Source organism: Protopterus annectens, chromosome 6.part0, assembly GCF_019279795.1.
Source record: "Protopterus annectens isolate FY-2018-M chromosome 6.part0, PAN1.0, whole genome shotgun sequence".
NCBI lineage: Eukaryota > Metazoa > Chordata > Ceratodontiformes > Protopteridae > Protopterus > Protopterus annectens.
This window is the reverse complement of record NC_056737.1, coordinates 347,334,349-347,356,848: the sequence shown is the minus strand read 5'-3', so window position 1 is coordinate 347,356,848 and position 22,500 is coordinate 347,334,349.

Here is a 22,500-nt window from a genome sequence, read left to right as displayed (position 1 = left end):
ACCGGAACCATAGAGCGAGGGGGGGGGGGAGGCCCCACTTTTACTGCTGCAAAGACTTGTCTCTTGGGGAAAAATGGTGACATAGGCAATTACAAGAAACTCCACGGTGGATTTTTTCTTTAAGGAAGACTCAATGTGAATTTGTCATCTTTAAGACAGACACATGCTTGCATCACACGCTAACATGGATTTAGCGCACAGAAATTAAACAAATAGCTGTTCACAAAGAGTTCTGAAATGGCTTATCACAACAAATGAAAAGGGGGAAAGATGCTGCTAATCAGCCCCCCCCCCCCTTTATCGGGTACCAATCAGTCTGCACTTGCAGAGTGTGTCAGGAAGAATCGGTTCACATTAGTGTTTCAACATCGGGTAAGTGAGAAGTGTTTTCCAAAGGCTTTATGAGTAATAAAATGTAAAGGGTAGTCGCTGACTCGTTCACACATTTTGTTATCCTGTGTATGCCTAAAGCAGGATAACAGTTACTTATGGCCTTGGGAGTCCACTTCAGAATATGAGCTTTCACTTAGGACTAGTGATAGACAGATTAAAGTCAGCATCATCTACAAATATGCAGAGCTGCTGTTTTAACTTTTAGAAGTCAGCCTAAGACACAGAGAGGATTTGACAATGTAAGAAAGTTCCCCATTGACCTGCAAACACAGCCATCTAGTTAAGTGAGTGCACTTAATTTATTTATTTATTTTATTTATTTATTTTACATTTGTTGACTGGGCTAGTCCAGCTGGATAATTTCCATTTTCAGTGGAGGCCCGGGGAGAAAAGCTCCACAGATTTAAAACAAAGGTTATACAAATTGAAGATTTATTATGAGTTCCTTTGACAGACATTGAGTTACCATGGATAGTTATTAGTCTAGATCAAGAAAAATAGAACACATATAATGCTATCTACGTATTGCGAAAGACATTAATTATATCTAAAACTACACTCCATTCAGGTCATTTCATACATATTAGTGTATTTTTTAAGTCATTAGGTTGTTTGAGAACACAGAGAAGGATTGCAGTTGAGAAGTAAGGAAGTATGATAGTAGAAGGTATAAGGTTTCTCAGTCAGGATTGGTACAAGAGCAGAGCCAGAAGTTTTTAAGATGTACAAGAAGTTGTTTTTTAAAAAGATCAAAGGAGCCTATAGAGGTAATGTGCGAGGGGAGGTTATTCCATATTTTGCCTACTGCATTGGGAAAAAGGCAGTTACCTGCAGAATTGGTAATTCGAGTTGTGTTGACTTGAAGCTTTTCAGCAGAACGTAGTTGTTTCAAGTTATTATAAGGTCTCAGAAGATTACTGAGAGCAGGTGTTTTAGATGGTTGATATAATATGTTATGTGTTATTAAGAGTTGTTGATATATAATCTTGTTGGGAAGTTCCAACCAGTGTAAGTGTTTTAAGTTTAGACAGTGGTGTGTTCTATACTGGGATGCTGTGGCAAAGCGAGCTATGTTGTGGTAGGATGTAGTAAGTTTCTTCAGGTTGCTTTTGGAGAGGTTAGTGTAAATAGAGGAGGCATACAATAGGGTCGAGATAAGATGTGTTTGTGCTAAGGTGGTCTGTGCTTCTGGTGTAAGGTAGGGTTTGATTCTGTATAGTGAGCCAATTTTTTTATTAACTGCTTTTATAGTGTTGTTGATATGGTAATCATAGCTAAGATTATTGTCAATAGTAACACCAAGTAGTTTAGTTGTTAAGTCTGGGGAGATGAGGGAGTTATCACTTGCAGTAATAGAGAAGTTAAGTTGTGTAGATTTGTGTGTAGGTGAGAAAAGTAGTAGTTTTGTTTTCTTGGGATTGAGGAGAAGACATCTTTTTGAGAACCAGTGTTCGACGATAGAAAAGGTAGCTTGTGTGAGTGAGTGGAGTTCAGATTGAGTGGAAGCTGTGCAAATAATGGTGGAATCATCTGCATATTGTATACATGTAGTGTTTTGGATAGATGCTTGGAGGTCATTAATAAAGATAGAGAATAAGAGTGGGCCTAGTATGGATCCTTGTGGGACTCCTAAAGAGATAGGTAGTAAGGAAGATAGACAATTTTTCCAGAGTACTGCTTGTTGTCGGTTTTCAAGATAAGAAGAGAACCAAGTTAAGGAGGAGGTATCCAAAGCAAGGGATTTTAATATGTGTAGTAGAAGTGTGTGGTTGACCATGTCGAAGGCTTTTGACAGGTCTAGGAAAAGAGAAGAGGTTAGTTTGTTGTTGTTACGATTACAGTTGATGGTGTTGGTAAAGGAAAGTAGAGCAGTGGTAGTACTATGTGAAGGTCTAAATCCATGTTGAGTATTTGCTAGTAGGTTGTTTTGAAGGAGATGGTTAAGTAGTTGTTTGTGTATGCATTTTTCCATGATTTTAGCTAGTGGAGATAGTAGCGCTATAGGACGAAAGTTTGAAAGGTCTGTGGATTTGCCTCCTTTGTGTAGGGGTATGATATGAGATATTTTCCAGATTGCTGGAAAAGTACTTTCTTTTATGGATCTGTTTATGAGGATGGAAACAGAGTAGGCGATAACTTTGGCTGCTACTTGAAGAAATTCAGCAGGAAGGTTATCAGCTGAGGGGGTAGTAGGTTAAAGAAATCTTAAACAAAGATGTTCTCCCCAGTTTGGATGACACTGTAACATTTCCAACATTCAGAATAGTGGCTGAGGGGGTGTTGTTCAAACAGTCATGTGAAGATAATGGGCTTGCCGCAAAGTTTTCAAGAAAGGTAAACGTTCGTGCAGTACGTTGGTGTATGCGGCACTGCCGTTACATCTGGACAATAGTATGTAAAACAGCAGCACTTGCGTGTTGCTAAACTCAGTGAAACAAAGTTTTAAACAGTGGTATTCACTCTACAGTCATTAGGTGGAAAGTGTCTATTTCTCATCTCTGCCGCAGATAATGTCCCCTTGCAGAATGTAGTGTGGATGATTTGTCTGAACGTTACTGTTTCCATGGTACTCAGCAGCTTCCACCTGCCTTGTGCTTATAAGGCAGATGTTTCATTGGTAAGTGTGCCTGATCATTGCTTCCTTATGGATGGAATTAGGAGTTTGCTCTGTGTTCTGTGTAGTAGGAATTTTCTGCTTCCTTACAGAAGGTAAGGAGAGTTTTGTTGATTATTATGATGGTTTATATGAAGCGCAAAGTATTAGATGAAAAGCAGAAAATGTGGATATTGTTTGGAAAATCTAGAATTGCCAATTCACATGAGCTTGTTGGTGGTGATTAATTTGGAAGAGTTATTGCTTATTGGAGAGTATTTTAAAGAGAAGTCTCTGGGGGGAAACTCTGGCTAGTGATGGCTTTCTGACTGAGATCTAGGCCCAAAAGCAGAGTTATGATATACAGCTATAAAGTGTTTCTCTGGTGCTGCAATAGGAAGGAACAAGAGCATAAGCATTCAGAACATGTAAGCTGAAGATGAAGAAACAAATGAAAATCACACTCAATCTAGATACAAATAATTTGACAGGACAAGATACAGAAGTAATATTTTATTTACACTTATTTGCACTTTGTTGGCCAGATTAGTCCCACCAGGCCAAAAGACTGGAATCTATTGTGCATAATGACCTGCATAGTACTACCAGTTTCTAGTACATGAGGAAAGTCTATGAGACATTCATCAGGTGTTAGTGTAAGTGATGACTAATGGTCCTCATGGAAAAATGCAAGACTATACTGGTCAAATGAATTGCACGTACGTGTGTGTGTGTGTGTGTGTGTGTGTGTGTGTGTGTGTGTGTGTGTGTGTGTGTGTGTGTGTGTGTGTGTGTGTCTGTCTGTCTCTAGAGAAATTAGGATCTTGCAAAAAAGGTATAAACTGTGTCACTGGAACACAAATAGCCTAAATAGGAAGGAGGAATTTAAAAAGCACATGGAAACATCTGCCCTTACTCACCACAGAAAAAGTAGTTGGGTAAATGTTGCAGATTTCTTGTACTGCGAAGCTGAGAGATTTAATTGTGTCAAGTGGAGTTTATTAGGTGCTGAGAGCTTCAGGGGAAGAGAAGTTTAATGCTGCTTTGCTGGTATTGTTAGTAGCACAGCAGATAGCATATTTGCTCTTGATGCAGAAGGTTGTGGGTTCTACTCCCACAGTATGTAGATGGGGTCTATATTAGAACATCGAAGTTTTAGAACTTCAAATGTTCTAATATCGACACCTAGTAACCGAAAAATGAAAATAGTGAAGTTTTAGATAACTGAATTCTTTCCTAGGGAAAGAATTTGGTTGTCCGTTCCTGTCGCTTCACTATTTTCAGCTCTGCGGTGGAAAGTTATGGTCGGGTTCAGGTAAGTGTGTGATTGTGTGGACATGAGGGTTAGGGTGGGATAGGTGAGTTAGGGTTAAGGTGCGGGTCAGGTAAGTGCAAATGTGTGGACGTGAGGGTTAGGGTGGGATAGGTGAGTTAGGGTTAGGGAGCAGGTGAGTTGTGTGTGCGATAGTGACGGACCTTAGGGTTAGGGTTTTTTCCCCATGTTTTTTGGTATTTTTTGGTTACAGCTCACTGCTCGAGTTCAGTTGGTCTCTCTTTTAGTTTTCATGCTTGTTAGTGGTTTACAGCTGTCACTGAGTTATTTTGCAGGCCATGTAGTGCCCACACTTGGCGTTTCATGCATGTGTGCATTTGTGTTAGGGGACCGTTACAGCCATTAGTGCGGCGTGTAGGTGGAGGATAGATATATGGCATGGCTGTCCTGTTTTCCACAAAAAGACAAAGTATGACCCTGTTTCAACTATGAAGGGAGTTTTGTAACTTTAAGGTATTGATGTTTTAGGTTGTGCTTAATATGATAAGCAAGTTATGTTTTAGTGCAACAATTTCTTATTTTTGCAGAGTTTGTCAATCACTTTTTTTCAGAAAGTTATTATTCAATGGAAGGTGTTAATGGCCTGTTGTTGTGTATACCTTTGTGTTCTGCATTTGACATGTGCTGCACACACAGTGTCTCAGGAATGAATTGCAGCATCATAAACTCAAGTGTATGTAAATTTCCAAATGAGCACTGGTGTGCATAGTGTATATAGCAGTAGTTTTCCCAAATCCATTAAGACACATTGTTTGTTCCTTGAACTGGATCTTAGATTTGATTTGTGCTTTTTACTTTTTATACGTTTGTATTCTCAGTTCACACAGTAGGCAAGGAAATGCAGATGGGATCAAATCCAAGCATGTATGTTAATATTTATTCTGCTGACATAATTAACTTGTCTTTTATTTGCAGATGGCGGAAGCACAGAGTTTTCATCAGCTGGTGGTCCATGGGACATGGAATCCACTGAATGGATGCTGCTGCAATGAAGGTTCCAGGCTGCTAGAGTAGTGCACAATGCGGTAATGATACACTGTTAGGTGCTCAGTTAGGCATGTCAGAGTTGGAGTGGTTTGAGAGCAGTGTGGGGACATTTGAGGGTGAGGTACCTTAGGGGCATGATAAAGCAGGTGATGCAGCTGAGGAATGACAGAGGTTTAGGGATGGAGCCATTTGCAGGGGAGTTAAGTTAGTGGGGGGTGAGAAGGGGGTATGCTGGTCATTTAATGTGGGGTGTTGCTTGTGGGTGGCATGTAGGTTTTTGCACACCTGTTCAACTTGTGCGGGTATGCATTCAGCTGTGCCAGTGGCAGATGGGAAGGCACATTGTTATATTTGAGTTTGCAGCAGCCTGGATCAGGTGTGATTACCTTTAGCATTTCTTGGATTTCCGGGTAGATGCGGCAAGGGGAAGTTTGAGGGCAGAGAAGAGGGTTGTCCTTTCGTGGTCAAAGGGAAAACCAGGGGATGCATTTTCATATTAACGTACAGGGATTGTGTCAGCTGCTCATGCAATTTTCTGATTCAGTAGTTGCAGCTGAATTAATAGATGGGTTTTCTGAGGGATTTTCTATTAAATCGGGGGTGTGAAGGGAGGGGTAATCTTGTAAGGCTCTGCATTCCTTATTGGGGAAGGAAGAGATTTTGGAAGGCTTGGTGGAGAAGGAATGGCAGGCAGGTAGGTTATTAGGTCAGTATGATATTCCTCCCTTTGTCAGTTTTAAGGGTTCTCCATTGGGGTTGTTTCCTAGGAAGTCTGCAGGGAATTTCATTTGATTCACCACTGGTCTTATCCCAAAGGAAATATGGTGTATGATTTTTCAGAGGATGATGAAAAAGTCGGGTTCCTATCGGTTCGTCGTCGAAACTTCAGCAGTTTGAACACCATATGTTTGAACTGTGAAGTTCGAAAACTGATTATCGCGAAGCACGGAACACTGAATTCTTTCCCAGGGAAAGAATTAGGTTGGCCATTTCTGCGGCTTCACTATTCCCTCCACTGTAGTGCGAAGGTTAAGGACCGGGTTAAGGTAAGTGTGCAAACGGACCGGGTTAAAGTGAGTGAGCGATAGTTACGGACCTTAGGGTTAGGGAGCGGGTAAGGTGAGTGTGCGATAGTTACAGACCTTAGGGTTAGGGAGCTGGTAAGATAAGTGTGTGATAGTTATGGACCTTAGGGTTAGGGAGCAGGTAAGTTGAGTGTGCAGTAGTTACGGACCTTAGGGTTAGGGTTTGGGTTAAGGTAAGTGGATAGATAGTAGTGTATGTACGGTTTAGTGTAGGGTTAGAAGTAGGGTTTTGTGAAGTGTATATGTGTGGATTATTTATTTTGGTGTGCTTGTGTTGAGTGTGTGTTTTCTTGGAACAGTGATCTTTTTTCCCTGGGGAAAAAATCGCTGTTCTAAGCCTTCGATGGTTTTGCACTTCGAGGTCAGAAGTTCGAACATATGGTGTTCGAACTTCTGCCATTTCATCGAAGTGATATAGACCCGAAAAAGTCAGTTATACATCTTTGGATGATACAGTGCAGGTAATTCAGGATTTTACAGTCCCAGGGTTGGTGAAGGTAGTTATTGAATCCATTTTTCATTTATTACCGAGGAAGAATGGCAGTTGTTCGGCTGGGTAGTTGGGTTTTAAGTTTTACTCTGACAAGGCTATGCCGATGGGATGCTTGGTGGCCTATGCTACTTTGTGAGGATTAACACTGCTCTCTCTCTTGGATTTAGCAGCAACAGGTGGGCTACCAGGAGGAAGTACATGATCTGGATGACTTACAGCACAAAGGCAAGAAAATTACAGAACCAACTGATATTGCCAACATCCTGGCAAATAGTTTCAGTGCTAACTTAACCCCCCTCTCACCCCCTAAAGGGCCCATATCTATACAGGAAGAGTGCAGAGTCCCTGTAATCACAACTACGCAGGTAAAAGCTACACTCTCTAAAGCCAAAAACACAGCATCCATGGGACCGGACAACATCCCAGGCTGCGTTTTACATGAACTTCAGAATGAACTGGCTTCCCACTTAAGCACCATGTTCAATAATAGCCTCACATCAGGCTTTGTGCCCACTGAATGGTGCACTGCAACAGTTATCCCACTCCACAAAGGGAACTATCGACCTATTAGCTTGACGAGCCTGATCTGCAAGCCATGGAACATATCATCATGGAACTCATAAACAAAGACACTGGTAACCTCCAAACTCTGGATCCCACCCAGTTCGGTTTTGTGAAAGGCAGATCATGCCTCCTGAACCTGATCAACTTCTTTGAGGCAGTCACCAAAGCCGTAGATGAGGGTAAGGTGGTTCACACAGCCTATCTTGACCTCATCAAGGCTTTCAACACCATCCCCCATTCTGGAATTATAGCTAAACTCACTAAACTAGGTATAAATCCTTATGTCACAAGATGGGTTGCCAACTGGCTCACTGACAGAACCCACACTGTAAAAGCTGCAGACTCCAAATTTGACCTCAAAGCAGTGACAAGTGGAGTACCACAGGGTTCCTCGTTCCATCCTGGGACCTCTCCTGTTTGGTATCTACTTCTCTGAAGTACAGACTAACACCGATGGCCTCTGGCTAATGAAGTTCACAGATGACTGCAAACTAAGAGCCATAGTCAAGTCCCCAAATGATGTGGAAATCCTACAGAAGGGCCTCACTGAGACCGTTGCCTGGTGTCAGAGCCCTGGCCTCAAGCTCAATGCCAAAAAGTGCAGTGTCATCACCTTTGGTAAAAACTCTGTACCCATGAACTACCACATAGGCAGCAATCTACTTAACACTGAAAGTGTGATAAGAGACCTTGGGACCCAGGTGGACAGTAGTCTCTCCTTTGATAGTCACATCACCACAGTAGTCAGGAAGTCCTTCTATGCGGCACACCTCATCATAAAAGGGCTCTCATCCAGAAAAAAAGAGGTCATTATTCCCCACTACTCGACACTCATTAGTCCCATTATAGAGTACAATGCCCCTTTTGGAATGTACCTCACAAGACAGCTTCAGCAGCTGGAAAGGCCACAGAAGTACCTCACAAAGAGGATTACTGGCCTCAAACAAATGCCCTACACTGACCGCCTCAAAAACCTCCAGCTTTACTCCGTAACATATCGCTTACTCCGAGGTGATCTCTGCCTAACATATAAAGCTATGTCAAACCCAGAGCTGTTGGACATGCTACACCTAAAGAAATCCCAATCCCTCTGAGCTACATACTCTAGGGACCTAAACCTTGTCACCAGAATAAACAGGACATGCTGGAGGGATAGAATTATGTCCCAGAGACTTCCCATACTCTGGAACAGGCTACCCATCTATGTCAAGCAAGGTTCTTCATTAGCACTCTTCAAAAAAATCTTGGTGAGTGGATGGGAAATAGGAAATACACCCCAATGATCAGTTCTGTGTCTCTGCTCGACAGTGGCACAGGAAAATAACTTTCTTGGGTGGCGTAAGCCAGGGAACCTTGTTGGCTAGGCTTATGTAGGCCCTTGGGCCGATAGCCTAGTACCTACCTATGAACCTATAAGAGTAGGTGAAGGGTTTTATGGATCACTGGAAGGTATGCAGGTATTTTTGGGAATGTATGAGGAACTCTGAATTCCATTGGCAGGCAGAAGTTTGAAGGCTCCAGCAAGGATTTTTTTTCCTAAGATTGCTACTGGATGCAGGCCATGGTTTGTTTCACTCACTTGATGTTTACCTGACTGATTTTTGGTGGAAACTCTTTAATGTACTCTTAGGTTTGTTTTGGAGGGCTTGCTGAAGGTTTTAGAGTGAATAAGTGGGAACAGCCTATGTCAGGCTGGTTGGTGAAGAGGGGCAGGTTTGCCTCTCTTCTTTTACCCCTCTGGTGTTGAATGTTTCATTCAATGAGTTGAGAAATGAAAGTGAGTGATGGGATGCTGCTTGATAAGTAAAAGTAAGCAAGCAAAGCTGAGGATGCTGCTTGATAAGTAAAAGTAAGCAAGCGTTTGTGAGGATGCTACTTGTTTGGTTAGGATGAGTGGGTTACGCTGCCCTAGTAAATGGTTATATAGATGTTCATGCTGTGATCAATATATTAAAATATTGCTCAATAAAGTTATGTTTATGAAAGTTTAATAAAGGTTGTCAAATGTAATTTGGTATGGTGTGTCTGTAAATCAAATGGGACTAGAGCTATCTATTCCAGGGACCTAAATATGGCCTGCAACTTGAATAGGACATGCTAGAGGGACAGAATTCCAGCAACTGCCACGTCTTTGGAATAGGTTGCCAACTCATGTGAAGCAGAGCACCTTGATGACACTGTTCAAAAGGAACCTGAACGAGTGGATGGAGCACTGTAAATTCTTACCAGGGATAGTGCCCACAAACCTCCTGGACATGGGCAGTCATTACTAAATATAATCCTCGGTATTGACTATAGTATCTATGTTATTACATTGAGATGAAATGGTTAGGCTCAAAATGACCTCCAGGTCAATAGACTAGCATCCCCCTATGATCCTATGAAGGGGACCTGGACAAATGAAATTTGGGAACAAACCAATTTGTCCAGGGACATGTTTGGGTGTAGGCAGGTAGGAATAGTAATGGGATTTAAGATGGTAGTGAAAGAAGCTTAGTGCGGTAGGAATGGAAGGGTGAAATTGGGAAAAAAGGGGGGTTGTGAGGAAATGAGTTTAGTGCAAGGAGGGGCTTAACTGGTTTTATGTAAGTGTAACTGGTTAAGAGATGAGATTTTGGCATGAATTTGCTACTTGCCATCCCTCTTTCTTTTAGGAACATGAAGGATTGTGTGCTTATTTTTACACGTTCGGTATTTGGTCAGAGAAGAGGGGCAGGTGTGTCCCTTTTGTGTTCTCCCTCTGGTGTTGGATATTTAATTGAATGAGGTAGGGAATGAAAGTGAGTGATGGGACGGTGCTTGATAAGTAAAAGTAAGCAAGTACAGGTGAGGACGCTGCTTATTTGGGTAGGGTGAGTGGGTTACGCTGCCCTAGTAAATGGTTATATGGATGCTCATGATGTGATCAATAAATTAAAATATTGCTCAATAACGTTATACTTATGGAAGATTAATAAAGGTTGTCAAATGTCATTTGGTATGGTGCATGTACTGAAGGGGACTGGGACAAACAAATTAAGCACAATGTAAGACTATATCAAAGAAAATGTGAAGAAAATCTATATAAAGATATTAAGCATAATAGGAAACTATTTTATCAATACATAAGATGTGGAAGGAGTAAATACATGCAAACTGATATCTGTGTGTGGATTCTAAACTTTATTCTCAGGCACAACAGATTATACATATATTTACAAAATGTTATGCAAAGCAGTTTGGCTCCACAAAGTTGTCATACTGACATCCAGGTAATTTCAGATATTGAAATCAAATTAGATTATATTGAAAAAGAACTATGTAAATTGGATCCAAACAAAGCACAGCAAGGACCTGAGAACACTTCAGCAAGAACTTACAAATACCATTACATCTATTATGTACATATATATATATATATATATATATATATATATATATATATATATATATGTGTGTGTGTGTGTGTGTGTGTGTGTGTGTGTGTGTGTATATATATATATATATATATATATATATATATATAATGTATATAGATAGATATATAGATAACTATGGGGAGATTCCTAAAGATTGGAGACATGCACTTATTAAACCTGTCTTTAAAGTAAAGGGGAGTAGGGCAAACCCAAAATCATACATATGGCATACTCCTGGCTAAACCACACATACTAATCCCTTACATTACCCTAAATTAGCTTATTCTCACAGCTACAGGTATTAACTGCTGAAGGCTATCTTATTTCTACACTCAGTTTCAGTTAGCAATGTAAGCACATATACTGCTTTGTCTTATGACTGTTATGTAGAGTGCATTTCTCTATCTTGCAATTACTGTATCACACTGTTCTCACTATTAACTCATGCTGCCAATTTTATCACAAACTGTGCCAATTCTGTTAAATTTGTCAGTTATTGTTATATAACTAATTTCTTTACTGATTATGCTTTATACATTAATTTAATTAATAAATGTTCATTGTAATTGTTTAATACTATCTCCCTGGGATTCAGCAAACTTCCATGCAAGAATAGCTTATTCTTGCATGGAAGGGACCATTCCAGTGCAACACGGCAGCGTGCCATGCATATGTATGAAGGCAAGCTGCCGTGCTCTAAAATGGACATGGTTCTGTGTGCGAGTGCAAGGGTTTGTCCGAGAGCAGTGCTCTCACAATACACACGCCCCCTGCACTATAGAATTGTTATTCAGCAATTCAAAATGAGAGATGATACCTCTCAACCCCATAGAGCACAAACACTGGGCAAAATTGAAAACGTTGGGGAGACAAATAGGGACACATTTTAAATATAGCTCTTACAAACAGAAAGTTGATAGAATAATAGGTTTTGCATTAACATGAGTTTTCAAAGGATGTGCAGACTTAAACTCAACTGTTCATCATATACACATCCGAAAATTCACGCTAAAGCCATACCTGTTATACCATTAAAATGAAACAAAATTAAACCACATATATTTCAATTCTTTTTTTTTTTGGGCCGCAATAAAGTTTAAGCATAGCTGAGCAGGTGTGCATTTTGTGCACTTGTGCTTAGCATAGCTTAAATATCTGAAGGAGTTAAATAGGAAAATATCAGATAAACAAAGAAGCCAAAATAGTGTAGTGGTTACAGATGCAACTTTGCATGCAGGCATTCATGGTTTAAGCCTCAATTAAGTCTTTTCACTTTTATATGTGAAAGCAGTTGTAAAAGTCATATGTTGTAATAAATGAGGTAGTAAATAAAATTTATCACCCAGGGTAGTGTTGCAGATCCAAAAATGAGATATCAGTCCAGAAAAGATGTGAAACACCCATATAACCACAAGTGCCCCATACAGTATAGTAACACAAGAATAAATGTAAGGAAAGCACATAGGGGGGTGTCAGGGAAGGTAAACAAAGTTATAAATATCTGAAAAAAGAACACAATCTGCCAGGTAAAGCACTCTTATTCAAAAGTCAGAGTCATGTACAAAAAGAAAATAAAGAGTGCACCATCAGCTGAAATACGAACTTGTCAGCAAATAACTCCAATTAGCAGTCTATTGAGAAAGGTTTCGTTTATTCCAAATAAACAGGAGCTGCAGCAAGTCATAAAAGTTAGCGCTTTCGCGTTGACACCCAACGCTTCTTCAGACATAGAAACTAAATAAATCTAACTTCTTTTAAACACATGCTCACATGATGTCATAATTGATTTGATCTAATTTAAAGAGACAAGCATTCATAGAAAAAGGTTACTATTTAAAACCTTATATTATTGACATCAAGTGCTAAAAACATTGCAAACATTAAAAACATTAAAAACATTTAAATAAATAAATTCTAATGATTTAAAGGTCTGGAAGCTAAGAAAGGCTTGATGGAAAGTCTTTCATTGAGTCCAAACCTATTTGCCTGTAATTTCACAATCCATTTACCCTCTTGCTCTTCTACTCTATTTTGACATTGCCTAGCCTATTACCTGTCTTCACCAACTCAAGAACATGAAACTTGAAGGTATGGTTATCACCAACCTCAGCAACATGCCTAGCTAATGCATTCAACGCATTACTCCTAGATATTGCGTATATGTGTTCTCTAATCCGTTCTCTCAGGGATCTGGTGGTCATGCCCACATAAAACATCCTGCAGGACTGGCACTCAGCCAAATAAACCAGATTCCTTGACCTACAAGTTGCACAATGTTTAAAATCATAGCTTCTTTGTGTAGCAGGATGTAAGAACACATGGGTGTTGGCTATATATCTGCACTGATTGCAAGATAAACAAGCAAAAGTGCCAACCCTTGAACATGTACTGTCATTAGTACGGACTCTATCATAACAAAGTAGCCTATTCAATGACATCATGTTCTTATAGGCTACTCTAGGTTTGTCATCTACTAGAGATCTAATGTTCTCATCGATCATAAGGAGGTTCCAATGTTTATGAAAAATGTCCATGACATATTTATTCTTGTTGGTGTATGGAATAGTTATCCTGTTAGTCCGAACCTTAGGTGTATATCGGGTAGATGTACAGGGAATGTCGTGCTTCTTGATAGTGGGCATCGCTATGTTGTCCCTCCTTAGATCTCCTTCAGAAACAGCTGTGAATACAGAGTTCCTGTTGTATCCCCTTGTTATAAAATTGTCTGATAGATCTTTCATGTGTCGTTGAAAGGCAGTGTCAGTGGAAGTTAATCTAGAAACTCTGGTGACCTGATTCTGAACAATGTTCCTATATATATGCTGGGGATGCATGCTGTTTCTATGAAGTAGATTATTCCTCCAACAACTCTTCCTGAACAGTTCTGTCTCAAAACCATGACCTGTTCTAACTATATTCACATCTAGAAAGTCTATGTGTTCAAGAGAGTAAGTAGAATCAAAACTCAAAAATCAGTTGTTCCATTAAGATAATGTACAAATTCTAAGAGATGTTCAGTTGTTCCTCCCCACAATAAAATGACATCGTCCACAAATCTATTATAGAATAGTAGTGAGTCAAGAAAAACAGAGTTCTGATTAAACACAAATAGCTGTTCCCATCGTGCCAGCACCAAATTGGCGTGGCGTTGGCACAAGGAGTGCCCAACGCCACGCCTTTGGTTTGTAGGTAATAAGAACTCCCATAACATAACACATTATTTTCAAGAACGATCTCAAGTAGTGACACACATCTATCAACCACATGCGTTGTCAAACCACTCTCCATCAAGAAATCTCTCAAGTATTCCAAGCCTATATTATTAGGTATTGAAGTAAAAAGAGACTTGACGTCCAATGTTACTAATATGCACATTTGATCGATAGGAAAAGACTGTGTGAATGTCGCTAAGTTCTCTAAAAATTGGTAGTGTCCTTTAAAATGTGCTTGGTACTCAGGACTACTGGTTTCAATATTTTATCCAAATAAATCGACAACGGCTCCGTCAGCCAACCCCTGCTGGATACTATTGGTCGCAAGGGTGGGTCAGTAACATTTTGTGTATTTTGGGAGGCCTCTAAAAGATGGTACTAGAGGCTTCTCAACTATAAAATACTCATATAAACCATTGTCAATGACACTAGTCAGTAGTAGATCATATAGCATGGCATGAACGTTTTAATGATGTTATTTAAACTGTGTGCAGTAATAGGTGAATAGGTGTCAGTATCAGATAACATTGCTATCATTTTATCACTATAGGTGGTGTCGTCCATGACAACAACAGCTCCACCCTTGTCTGCCTGTCTAATGGCAATTCTATCATTCATTCTTAGATCATTTAAGGCATCTTTCTCTTGTTTGGTCAAATTCATAAAGCAAGGTTTGGCTTGATTATCATTGTACAGCTTAAATAAGTCATCCTCAACCGCTTGCTCAAAGGCCTCTAACAGCGGATGCGAAGGAGGAATAAAGGTGGACGGCTTCTTAAAGGCGGTGTGTTTATGCATTGCTTCATCTTTATTGCCATATAACAGTTTAAGTGCTAGATTTCTGGTAAACATTTTAACATCCACAACGATATCAGTGACATCATTGCCATGGGAGGGAATAAATCCTAAGCCCTTATTGAGAATAGACAATTCAAATTCACTCAAAGTATACTTAGAAATGTTAACCACTAAACAATCTGAGTCACTGAATGCAGGATGTAAAAAGTTACCACTTAGGTTTTCGGTCGCCATGTTTTCTTGGTGTGTTGTGTTTCAATGATGTCATTGAATAGGCTACTTTGTTATGATAGAGTCCGTACTAATGACAGTACATGTTCAAGGGTTGGCACTTTTGCTTGTTTATCTTGCAATCAGTGCAGATATATAGCCAACACCCATGTGTTCTTACATCCTGCTACACAAAGAAGCTATGATTTTAAACATTGTGCAACTTGTAGGTCAAGGAATCTGGTTTATTTGGCTGAGTGCCAGTCCTGCAGGATGTTTTATGTGGGCATGACCACCAGATCCCTGAGAGAACGGATTAGAGAACACATATACGCAATATCTAGGAGTAATGCGTTGAATGCATTAGCTAGGCATGTTGCTGAGGTTGGTGATAACCATACCTTCAAGTTTCATGTTCTTGAGTTGGTGAAGACAGGTAATAGGCTAGGCAATGTCAAAATAGAGTAGAAGAGCAAGAGGGTAAATGGATTGTGAAATTACAGGCAAATAGGTTTGGACTCAATGAAAGACTTTCCATCAAGCCTTTCTTAGCTTCCAGACCTTTAAATCATTAGAATTTATTTATTTAAATGTTTTTAATGTTTTTAATGTTTGCAATGTTTTTAGCACTTGATGTCAATAATATAAGGTTTTAAATAGTAACCTTTTTTCTATGAATGCTTGTCTCTTTAAATTAGATCAAATCAATTATGACATCATGTGAGCATGTGTTTAAAAGAAGTTAGATTTATTTAGTTTCTATGTCTGAAGAAGCGTTGGGTGTCAACGCGAAAGCTTAACTTTATGACTTGCTGCAGCTCCTGTTTATTTGGAATAAACGAAACCTTTCTCAATAGACTGCTAATTGGAGTTATTTGCTGACAAGTTCGTATTTCAGCTGATGGTGCACTCTTTATTTTCTTTTGTACATGACTCTGACTTTTGAATAAGAGTGCTTTACCTGGCAGATTGTGTTCTTTTTTCAGTTATTGTAGCTATCTACTTTTACATTTCTGCCAGGACATGGCTGCTGAATCTAGTTTACCTTTACCAAATCAACAAGCTGATAAATTGTTTGATTTAAATGGATTAGTGGACTTTAATATCAATCCACTACTGAAACTTACTACCTCAGATTTGAATGCCTCAAGTGAAGACACGGATTTTTTCAAGCACAACATGGACTTGACTATGATGACCAGGAACCTTGAAAATAAGATGTACAAACTACGTACCATCCAATGGCAGAAACTTCACATGGAAGCCTGCCTCAGTTTTAAATTAGTGCCAAGAGGGTTGAGAATCCTCAAAATGCCGACTTTCGGCAGTTCACAACCAAGATTATTAGCGTTATGGCAGAAATGCAACCTTGACACTAGTTTTTCTTATTTGAGTATCCTAATTGAACACTATGATCTCTCCATCAATGAATTCAAGACTGACATTATCAGTATATACACTGAGTTAAGTGGGAAGTTGAATTGTGAACAGCGTGATATTGTGCTTGGTGATTTGAAACAAATGCTATCTTCCCTTGATTTAAAGTGCTTGCGCGACAAGAAACGCAAGCTACAGAGGGATTTCCTAGATTTTAGACATTCCAGGGTGTTCTCATGGCCGAGAGAGAATCATTCTCCTAGATCGAATCCTGTTAGTGATCCATCCACATTTTCACATTCGCCTCCTGTTTCATCTGCAGGGCCATGTGTCACTCAATTGGTTGCTCCTCCTTCACTGACGTCATTGGAAGAAGTTACTGAAACTGAGCCTTCAGTTCCTGTTCCTCCGGACGAGGTTAGAGAAACCACTGACAGTTTGAATCAAAGCGCACCATTACGTTCATGCGTTATTACAACGCAAGCGCTCATTCATTCCGATCCTGGTTCCATTCCAGCGCCACGTCTAGAACAAACTGCATCTGTTAGACCGAAAGTTAGTGAGTCACGCAACAAACAGCTCACCATTGACTCTTTTGTTACTCAACATGAAGATGAGCTCTTTGCACTGGGGGAGGGCCTTCCTTCTTTTCCATTACCTTTCAGACCCCAGGAGAAAAGGACTTGGTCGCCGTCGATGAGAACCAACAAGAGGAAGTTTGTGGAAGAGGAAACACAACACACCAAGAAAACATGGCGACCGAAAACCTAAGTGGTAACTTTTTACATCCTGCATTCAGTGACTCAGATTGTTTAGTGGTTAACATTTCTAAGTATACTTTGAGTGAATTTGAATTGTCTATTCTCAATAAGGGCTTAGGATTTATTCCCTCCCATGGCAATGATGTCACTGATATCGTTGTGGATGTTAAAATGTTTACCAGAAATCTAGCACTTAAACTGTTATATGGCAATAAAGATGAAGCAATGCATAAACACACCGCCTTTAAGAAGCCGTCCACCTTTATTCCTCCTTCGCTCCGCTGTTAGAGGCCTTTGAGCAAGCGGTTGAGGATGACTTATTTAAGCTGTACAATGATAATCAAGCCAAACCTTGCTTTATGAATTTGACCAAACAAGAGAAAGATGCCTTAAATGATCTAAGAATGAATGATAGAATTGCCATTAGACAGGCAGACAAGGGTGGAGCTGTTGTTGTCATGGACGACACCACCTATAGTGATAAAATGATAGCAATGTTATCTGATACTGACACCTATTCACCTATTACTGCACACAGTTTAAATAACATCATTAAAAATGTTCATGCCATGCTAAATGATCTACTACTGACTAGTGTCATTGACAATGGTTTATATGAGTATTTTATAGTTGAGAAGCCTCTAGTACCATCTTTTAGAGGCCTCCCCAAAATACACAAAAATGTTACTGACCCACCCTTGCGACCAATAGTATCCAGCAGGGGTTGGCTGACGGAGCCGTTGTCGATTTATTTGGATAAAATATTGAAACCAGTAGTCCTGAGTACCAAGCACATTTTAAAGGACACTACCAATTTTTTAGAGAACTTAGCGACATTCACACAGTCTTTTCCTATCGATCAAATGTGCATATTAGTAACATTGGACGCCAAGTCTCTTTTTACTTCAATACCTAATAGTATAGGCTTGGAATACTTGAGAGATTTCTTGATGGAGAGTGGTTTGACAACGCATGTGGTTGATAGATGTGTGTCACTACTTGAGATCGTTCTTGAAAATAATGTGTTATGTTATGGGAGTTCTTATTACCTACAAACCAAAGGCGTAGCGATGGGCACTCCTTGTGCCAACGCTTACGCCAATTTGGTGCTGGCACGATGGGAACAGCTATTTGTGTTTAATCAGAACTCTGTTTTTCTTGACTCACTACTATTCTATAATAGATTTGTGGACGATGTCATTTTATTGTGGGGAGGAACAACTGAACATCTCTTAGAATTTGTACATTATCTTAATGGAACAACTGATTTTTGAGTTTTGATTCTACTTACTCTCTTGAACACATAGACTTTCTAGATGTGAATATAGTTAGAACAGGTCATGGTTTTGAGACAGAACTGTTCAGGAAGAGTTGTTGGAGGAATAATCTACTTCATAGAAACAGCATGCATCCCCAGCATATATATAGGAACATTGTTCAGAATCAGGTCACCAGAGTTTCTAGATTAACTTCCACTGACACTGCCTTTCAACGACACATGAAAGATCTATCAGACAATTTTATAACAAGGGGATACAACAGGAACTCTGTATTCACAGCTGTTTCTGAAGGAGATCTAAGGAGGGACAACATAGCGATGCCCACTATCAAGAAGCACGACATTCCCTGTACATCTACCCGATATACACCTAAGGTTCGGACTAACAGGATAACTATTCCATACACCAACAAGAATAAATATGTCATGGACATTTTTCATAAACATTGGAACCTCCTTATGATCGATGAGAACATTAGATCTCTAGTAGATGACAAACCTAGAGTAGCCTATAAGAACATGATGTCATTGAATAGGCTACTTTGTTATGATAGAGTCCGTACTAATGACAGTACATGTTCAAGGGTTGGCACTTTTGCTTGTTTATCTTGCAATCAGTGCAGATATATAGCCAACACCCATGTGTTCTTACATCCTGCTACACAAAGAAGCTATGATTTTAAACATTGTGCAACTTGTAGGTCAAGGAATCTGGTTTATTTGGCTGAGTGCCAGTCCTGCAGGATGTTTTATGTGGGCATGACCACCAGATCCCTGAGAGAACGGATTAGAGAACACATAATCGCAATATCTAGGAGTAATGCGTTGAATGCATTAGCTAGGCATGTTGCTGAGGTTGGTGATAACCATACCTTCAAGTTTCATGTTCTTGAGTTGGTGAAGACAGGTAATAGGCTAGGCAATGTCAAAAATAGAGTAGAAGAGCAAGAGGGTAAATGGATTGTGAAATTACAGGCAAATAGGTTTGGACTCAATGAAAGACTTTCCATCAAGCCTTTCTTAGCTTCCAGACCTTTAAATCATTAGAATTTATTTATTTAAATGTTTTTAATGTTTTTAATGTTTGCAATGTTTTTAGCACTTGATGTCAATAATATAAGGTTTTAAATAGTAACCTTTTTCTATGAATGCTTGTCTCTTTAAATTAGATCAAATCAATTATGACATCATGTGAGCATGTGTTTAAAAGAAGTTAGATTTATTTAGTTTCTATGTCTGAAGAAGCGTTGGGTGTCAACGCGAAAGCGCTAACTTTTATGACTTGCTGCAGCTCCTGTTTATTTGGAATAAACGAAACCTTTCTCAATAGACTGCTAATTGGAGTTATTTGCTGACAAGTTCGTATTTCAGCTGATGGTGCACTCTTTATTTTCTTTTTGTACAAAGTTATAAATATGTCAGGAATGATGAATCAATCCCATACAGCTGATAGTCTATAAAATACAAGTTAAGTAATGCTAAGCATTGCACAGCTATGCTTACTGGGTTGGACCCAATGAGTAGCCCAGCTAAGCGGATTTTCTCATTGGTAAGCAGTGCTGAACCTGCCCGTTTAAGCACTGTCAACCTTAGCTAAGCAGGTTTGTCCATAGCTTACCTTAGCTCAGCATATTCAAAACCATCCAATCATGGCAATGAGTGGGAAATTTGCCATATTTAAACCTCGCAGGTGGAAATACAGCTCATAACTGGTTGTAGCTCTGCACTGTAGGCAGTATGGCCAGTGTTGGAGAGGGTATGCGCTTTTGGGCACAGCATTGGGGCATACAGGAGTCCAAGGTCATGGCAGGACTCCTTGTTAAAAACCATGATGTGGGACTGCTGCAGGACCAGTACAAGGGCTTCCAATACAAAGCAGAGGCCTGGGAAGGTCTAGCCCATGATTTCACCAGTGCCACAGACATCCCTCAGACTGGTGAGCAGGTTCGGCACCACTATGCTGACATGAAGCGGAGGAAGAGGGAGTTCTTCAACCAGTAGGTCCAAGAAGCATGGCAGAGGGGTGATGTCGCTGGTATGTGTAAGTATTCATATCAATAACTGTTTACCAAAGTTCAGCCTGTGTATGTGATGCATAGGTATGCATAAATGTTTATCTTCTTTACAGCTCCAGCTGAGAGGGCTGCAAACCAGGAAGCCTAAGCCCATGCAAGCAGGTTGCAAAGGCTGTGTCACACATTTGGTGAGTAACAATCTTGCTGGTAGTATTCATACCAAATAAATATAAAGGAGTAGAATGTCACCTGGCAGTATTAAAAATGGGTATGGTTTGTACTGAATAAACCAGAAAATATTACAGTAATAGTCTTATATAATTTATATATAAATAAAACTGTAACTGTAAAGTTCAGAACCCTGGACTGATTGTGTTTACTCTGGTATTGTATGAACTAAAATGTGTACAGATTATGCACAGCAACTATAGCTCTGAAAGCATTAAACAATCAAGTCTCATCTGACAAAGTAAGTGCCTCTGTAAGACATGAGATTAACTGATATGAAATGTTTCATGCAACAAGATCTGATATCTGAATAGTAACGTTGTGTTAACCACTGTTTTCTACACTCCACTATGACAAAAGATATGTATAGGAATATATATATAAGAATGTTGCAATTACAAGGTCAGACTGTACAACCAAGAGAGAATGAGACAGAAAACATTCAAAAAAGAGACAGCAGTTTCTCAATAACTCATTCTGATGAAATGCAAAATTCTTGTATTTTTAGCAGAAACAGCCACAGTTCAAGTCCCAGGATTGGTAGTAAGCTGTACGCATAATTTCAACTAGGATTTTTTGAATATGTGTAGACACAGTCAGGTAGTGTTAACATAAACTTCCTCCACAGGTCTTCCAGGTAAGAGAAGGTATAAAGTAACTAAAAGAAGGCATGAGTTATAGTGTGTCCAGCATCCACAGTCCAACCCCGAGGCTGCAAATGATAGCAAGATAAGTACATATACCAAGTGGTCTCCCCCAAGAAATGTTCAAAAGTGTTATGCTGTCACAGCTACTTGTCCCTGCTGCCAAGAAGCAGCGTGACCAATAGAAATCAAGGCAGAGTATGGCAGTAAAACAAACACACACACACACACACACACACACACACACACACACACACACACACACACACACACACACACACACTATGAGTGCATATATGTAACCCTGACTATGGGAATATGGGTAGAAACAGGCCAAGGCCATAGGTTGTTGTAATAATACCTGTAGAGTAAAGATTAGAGCAATGATCATTAAAGCTGTGATCACTGCAAGAATCTACATTTGTTAACTGACATCTCTCTCTCTCTCTCCCCCACCTTATTTTCACCAATAATCTAAACACATAAATGAATGGGAATGTTTTCCACCAAACCTACCATTGGAATATGTGTCCTACTGTTCTACAAATACTGGAATGTATTGAAATTCATGTTCCCTGTACAAATACTATAATTGGTGGCCTGCTGCTATCAATGTAACCTGCATGTCGGTGTAATTCCCACTGTAGTTAAATATATGCATGTGTTCTGATTGCTATGCAAATGTTCCAAATCTGTTGTTTTGGATTAATGGGAATACTCATGCATCCTGTTATAACTAATCCTGGAATGTTTTATCCATTACTAACCAACATATGTTCTAAAACTGCAACACCATACCACATCAGGGAAGGCCGATCCCAGTGGATCTGCCTCTCCCACCTCATCTGGCCATGGCACTAAGCCCCAGCACATCTGGGACCCATGCCGGGGCCTCCCCAGCTGCTGGTCCTGCACCACCTTTGGGTGGAAATGCCTCATGGGATGGGGCTTGTCCCGCCCTCTGGGTGCAGGTACGGACAGGGTTCTGTCACCTGAAGCCAGGTCTGGGGCCTGGTGCATAGCAAGCTCCACAGAGAATTGGGAGATCTGTTCTGTCAAATTGAAGGCCACATGGTGCCTGCCCCTCCTGCTCAGCCCCCAGCACAACTACCTTCGGGGCAGTGAAGGTG